Raw genomic sequence first — 6,000 nt, forward strand, 5'->3', positions numbered from 1 at the left:
TGTTTGAAATGATAAGAAAAAACACTGTCTAAGAGCATCATGCAGCGATATGAGTTTGGAGACTTTCATCCCTGAGCTCATCTACAGAAACTAACTACCGCACTCTGATTATATACTTTGGAAAGTATTCAGACCCCTTGGCTTTTTCCACATTTTGTTACATTACAGCCTTATTCTAAAATCTATTAAAAAATAAAGAAATCCTCAGCAAACTACACACAATACCCCATGATGACAAATCGAAAACAGGTTTTTAGACATTTTTGCAAAAAGTATTCAGACCCTTTGCTACGAGACTCGAAATTGAGGTCATTGAGAAACTTGGTCATTGAGGTGACCAAGAACCTGATGGTCACTCTGACAGAGCTCCAGAGTTCCTCTGTTTAGATGGGAGAACCTTCCAGAAGGACAACTATCTCTGCAGCACTCCACCAATTAGGCCTTTTTGGTAGACTGGCCAGACGGAAGCCACTCAGAAAAAGGCACTTGACAGCCCGCTTGGAGTTTGCCAAAAGGTGGTGGTGGCAGCATCATGCTGTGGGGACTGAGAGACTAGTCAGGATTGAGGCAAAGATGAATGGAGAAAACTACAGATAAATCCTTAATGAAAATCTGCTTCAGAGCGCTCACGACCTCAGACTGGGGTGAGGTTTCACCTTCTAACAGGACAATGACCCTAAGCACACAGCCAAGACAACGCAGAAGTGGCTTCCGGACATGTCTCTGAATGTCCTTGAGTGGCCCAGCCAGAGCCTGGGCTTGAACCCGATCAAACATCTCTGGAAAGACCCTAAAATAGTTGTGCAGCTAGGCTCCCCATCCAACCTGATAGAGCTTGAGAGGATCTGCAGAGAAGAATGAGAGAAACTCCCCAAATATAGGTGTGCCGAGCTTGTAGCGTCACACCCAAGAAGACTCGGGCTGCAATTGCTGCCAAAGGTGCTTGAGTCACGATAATATAATAACCACCAGAGAGGTTTTACCCTCAGACTCAGTGGCCAAATATCTGGATCAAGTCTATGTGTTTACCCTGTGTTGAAACCACTGCCTGGAACTGTTTAATTAGTCAAGCTTACAGTAAGTACAGACATCTATCCTCTTTCTCATTCTATTATAATTTCAGTAAAACAAAGTACTGAGTAAAGGGTTTGAATACTTATGAAAATGTGATTATCATTTTTTATTTTTTAAGAAATTAGTCAAAATGTTTAAAAAATATATGTTTTTGGTTTGTCATTATGGGGTATTGTGTGTAGATTGATGAGGTGCAAAAAGTATTTAATCAATTTTATCTTATGTGGAAAAAGTCAAAGGGTCTGAATACTTTCTGAAAGCACTGTACCTGCATGGAAATAGCCTAGCCAATCACAAGTGAGAAGAGTAGACTGACAGGTAAGATGAGCAGCAAAAAGAGATCAAAATGACAAAAGCTCAGTGTTCTGAGATACTTCCCATTGTTCATCAAATACGCTAGAGGGATATTATAATAATAATAATAATAATAACTTTATTTGTATACCGCTTTTCAATACAACAAAGTGTTTCACATCATAAAATAACTAAATAAAAGTACTTACAAAGAAACAAAGAATGGCGGAAGGAGAATTAAGGAGAAGCATTCCAAATGTTTTTGTTAAACAAATTGAAACATTAATCTTATCAAAGAAAAACCTTCAAACCCCTAACTAACAATTAGTCATCATGCCATCTCTTGATATTAATCAGGGTGTTAATGTGAGAGCTTCCTGACAGGGGGAGGTTGTGAGACATGGTTGTGTGTTAAATTATGGCTGCAGGGGCAGTATTGAGTAGCTTGGATGAAAGGTGCCCAGAGTAAACGGCCTGCTCCTCAGTCCCAGATGCTAATATATGCATATTATTAGTAGTATTGGATAGAAAACACTCTGAAGTTTCTAAAACTGTTTGAATGATGTCTGTGAGTATAACAGAACTCATATGGCAGGCAAAAACCTGAGAAGAAAACCGATTTTCAACCCAGCCCCTATTGAATACACAGTGGGATATTGGTTATGTTGCACTTACTAAGGCTTCCACTAGATGTCAACCGCCTTTAGAAAATTGAATGAGGCTTCTACTGTGACGTGGAGCCGGATGGGAGCTGTTTAAGTCAGTGGTCTGGCAGACAGCCAGGTCCTGGTCACGCGCATTTCACATGATAGCGACCTGCATTCCATGGTATTTCTACAGACATTGGAATTCTCCAGTTGGAACGTTATTGAAGATTTATGATAACAACATCCTGAAGATTGATTCTATACTTTGTTTGACAAGTTTCTTTGACCTGAAATATCACTTTTTGAAATGTTCATCCGACGTTCGGCTGGACCTGTACGAGCGTTTGGATTTGTATACTAAACGCGCTAACAAAAGTAGCTACTTGGACATAAATAATGGACATTATCAAACAAAACAAAATTTATTGTGTAACTAGGATTCCTGGGAGTGCATTCGGTTGAAGATCATCAAAGGTAAGGGAATATTTATAATGTTATTTCTGATTTCTGTTGACGCCAACATGGTGGATTTTTTTTATTATTTCTGAGCGCCGTCTCAGATTATTGCATGCTTTGCTTTTTCTGTAAAGTTTTTTTGAAATCTGACACAGCAGTTGCATTAAGGAGAGGTATATCTATATGTCCATGTCTAACAATTGTATTTATCAACATTTATAATGAGTATTTCTGTAAAATGATGTGGCTCTCTGCAATATCACCGGATGTTTTTGGAACTCGTGAACGTAACGCGCCAATGTATACTGAGATTGTTTTATATAAATATGAACTTTATCAAACAAAACATACATGTATTGTGTAACATGAAGTCCTATGATTGTCATCTGATGAAGATCATCAAAGGTTAGTGATTAATTTTATCTCTTTTGTGCTTTTTGTGACTCCTCTCTTTAGCTGGAAAAATGGCAGAAGTTTTCTGTGAGTTAGTGGTGACCTAACATAATCGTTTGTGGTGCTTTCACTGTAAAACCTATTTGAAATCGGACACTGTGGTGGGATTAACAGCAAGATTACCTTTAAAACGGTATAAGATACATGTATGTTTGAGGAATTCTCACTTTCACTGGCTGTTGTCATTCGACACCGTTGACAGGATTGCATCCCTAAGAAGTTGAGTGAGGCAACATGTTTCATGACTAATATCTTAGGAAAGTACTGAAGATTCTTAAATTGACAATTTATAGCCCTGGGGCAGGATAACCCTTGCTCAATGACATATTTTTCACGTAGCCGGCTCTGGATTTGAACCAGTCAATCAATCAATCAAATTATTTTATAAAGCCCTTTTTACATCAGCAGATGTCACAAAGTGCGATACAGAAACCCAGCCTAAAAGCCCAAACAGCAAGCAATGCAGATGTAGAAGCGCGGAGGCCAGGAAAAACTCTCTAGAAAGGCAGGAACCTAGGAAGAAACCTAGAGAGGAACCAGGCTCTGGGGGGTGGCCAGTCCTCTTCTGGTTGTGCCGGGTGGAGATAGTACATGGCCATTAAGGCCAGATTGTTCTTCAAGATGTTCAAACGTTCATAAATGACCAGCAAGGTCATTCAGAGGGTCAAGACAGCAGGTGCGGTAGAGAGAGAGAGATATCAAGTCAAAAACAGCAGGTTTTTGCTACAAGGTAGCACGTCCGGTGAACAGGTCAGGGTTCCATAGCCACAGGCAGAACAGTTGAAACGGGAGCAGCAGCACAACCAGGTGGACTGGGGATAGCCAGGAGTCGTCAGGCCAGGTAGTCCTGAGGCATGGTCCAAGGATGGGAGGGATGGAAAGGGAGAGAGAGAGAATTAGAGGGAGCATACTTAAATTCACACAGGACACCAGATAAGACAGGAGAACTACACCAGATATAACAGACTGACCCTAGCCCCCTGACACATAAACTATTGCACCACAGATACCGGAAGCTGAGACAGGGGGGGGGCACTGTGGCCCTGTCCAACGATACCCTGGGACAGGGCCAACCAGGCAGGATATTACCCCACCCACCGTGCCAAAGCACAGCCCCCACACCACTAGAGGGATATCAACAGACCACCACCTTTCTACTCTGAGACAAGTCTGAATGTTGCCCACAAGTATAGGCTAAGTATAGCCCAGTGACCTTTCGTTACTGGCCCAGCGCTCTTAACAGCTAAGCAACCTGCTGGCCAACATATTTCTTATTCTCAGGGAATGGATTCTTCTGATGGTGTTTTAGTTGCATATTTTTAGGTGAATGGTTTTAGTTTCATATTTTTATTAGGCAGCTGAACAAACCAGAATGCATTTTAGTCCTCATCATTGGACATAAAAAAATACATGTTGATGCTATGCATTAAGAATCCTGTCAGATAAGTGTTTAGTGATAACATGTAGCAAGAAGTGGAGGGACAAGGTTCACAAACCAGTTAGATGGATATGAAACTCTCCAGTAACGCGGATGTGAAACTATTCAGTTAGATGGATATGAAAATCTCCAGTAACGCAGATGTGAAACTCTCCAGTTAGATGAATGTGAAACTCTCCATTTAGATGGATGTGAAACTCTCCACTTAGATGTATGTGAAACTCTCCACTTAGATGGAAGTAAAAGTCTTCAGTTAGATGGATCTGAAACTCTCCACTTAGATGGATCTGAAACTCTCCACTTAGATGGATGTGAAACTCTCCACTTAGATGAATGTGAAACTCTCCAGTTAGATGGATGTGAAACTCTCCATTTAGATGGATCTGAAACTCTCCACTTAGATGGATGTGAAACTCTCCACTTAGATGAATGTGAAACTCTCCAGTTAGATGAATGTGAAACTCTCCATTTAGATGGATGTGAAACTCTCCACTTAGATGTATGTGAAACTCTCCACTTAGATGGAAGTAAAAGTCTTCAGTTAGATGGATCTGAAACTCTCCACTTAGATGGATTTTGACTGAAACTCTCCAGTTAGATGGATGGATGAAACTCTCAGAGCCTGGAGTTAGATGGATGGTCTTGAAACTCTCCAGTGGAGAGAGCAGTTAGATGGATGTGAAACTCTCCAGTTAGATGGATCTGAAACTCTCCACTTAGATGGATCTGAAACTGAACTCCACTTAGATGGATTTGTGAAACTCTCCACTTAGATGAATGTGGGAAACTCTCCAGTTAGATGGATGTGAAACTCTCCAGTTAGATGGATGTGAAACTCTCCAGTTAGATGGATGTGAAACTCTCCAGTTAGATGGATCTGAAACTCTCCACTTAGATGGATCTGAAACTCTTCAGTATTAGGGCCCCTAACATCACCCTTCTACTCTGCTGAAGCTGATAATAGGGTCTCTCACTCAGCCTCACACCTCTAACCCCACCAGAGGAGGCTGGTGGGAGGAGCTATACGAAGACGGGCTCATTGTAATAGCTGGAATGGAATCTATGGAACGGTATCAAACACATCAAACATATTGAAACCACATGGTTGACTCCGTTCCATAAATTATATTCAAGCCATTACAATGAGCCCGTCTATAGGTCCTCCCACCAGCCTCCTCTGAACCACACCTCTCGGAGGCCAGTTTAACAGTTTAACCCAGTCCCTTGCTTACAGAGTAAGACCAACCCACCCATGAGTAGGTCTAGGCTCTGACAGGTTAAAGTCATCAGGATGCTTCAGTTGTAAGCAAGGGGCTTTACTCTGTAAGCAAAGGACCGTGTTAAACTATTAAACTGGCCTCTGAGAGGTGTGGTTCAGAGGAGGCTGGTGGGAGGAGCTTTAGGAGGATGGGCTTGAGTAAGGCACTCAACTCTACTGCTCCTGTAAGTTGCTCTGGGTAAGATCGTCTAGTGAATGTAATTCATTTTTAAAAATTTATTTTACTAGGCAAGTCAGTTAAGAACAAATTCTTATTTTCAATGACGGCCTAGAAACAGTGGGTTAACTGCCTGTTCAGTGGCAGAACGACAGATTTGTACCTTGTCAGCTCGGGGATTCGAACTTGCAACCTTTCGGTT

This window comes from Oncorhynchus gorbuscha, linkage group LG08, assembly GCF_021184085.1.
Source record: "Oncorhynchus gorbuscha isolate QuinsamMale2020 ecotype Even-year linkage group LG08, OgorEven_v1.0, whole genome shotgun sequence".
NCBI classification, from domain to species: domain Eukaryota; kingdom Metazoa; phylum Chordata; class Actinopteri; order Salmoniformes; family Salmonidae; genus Oncorhynchus; species Oncorhynchus gorbuscha.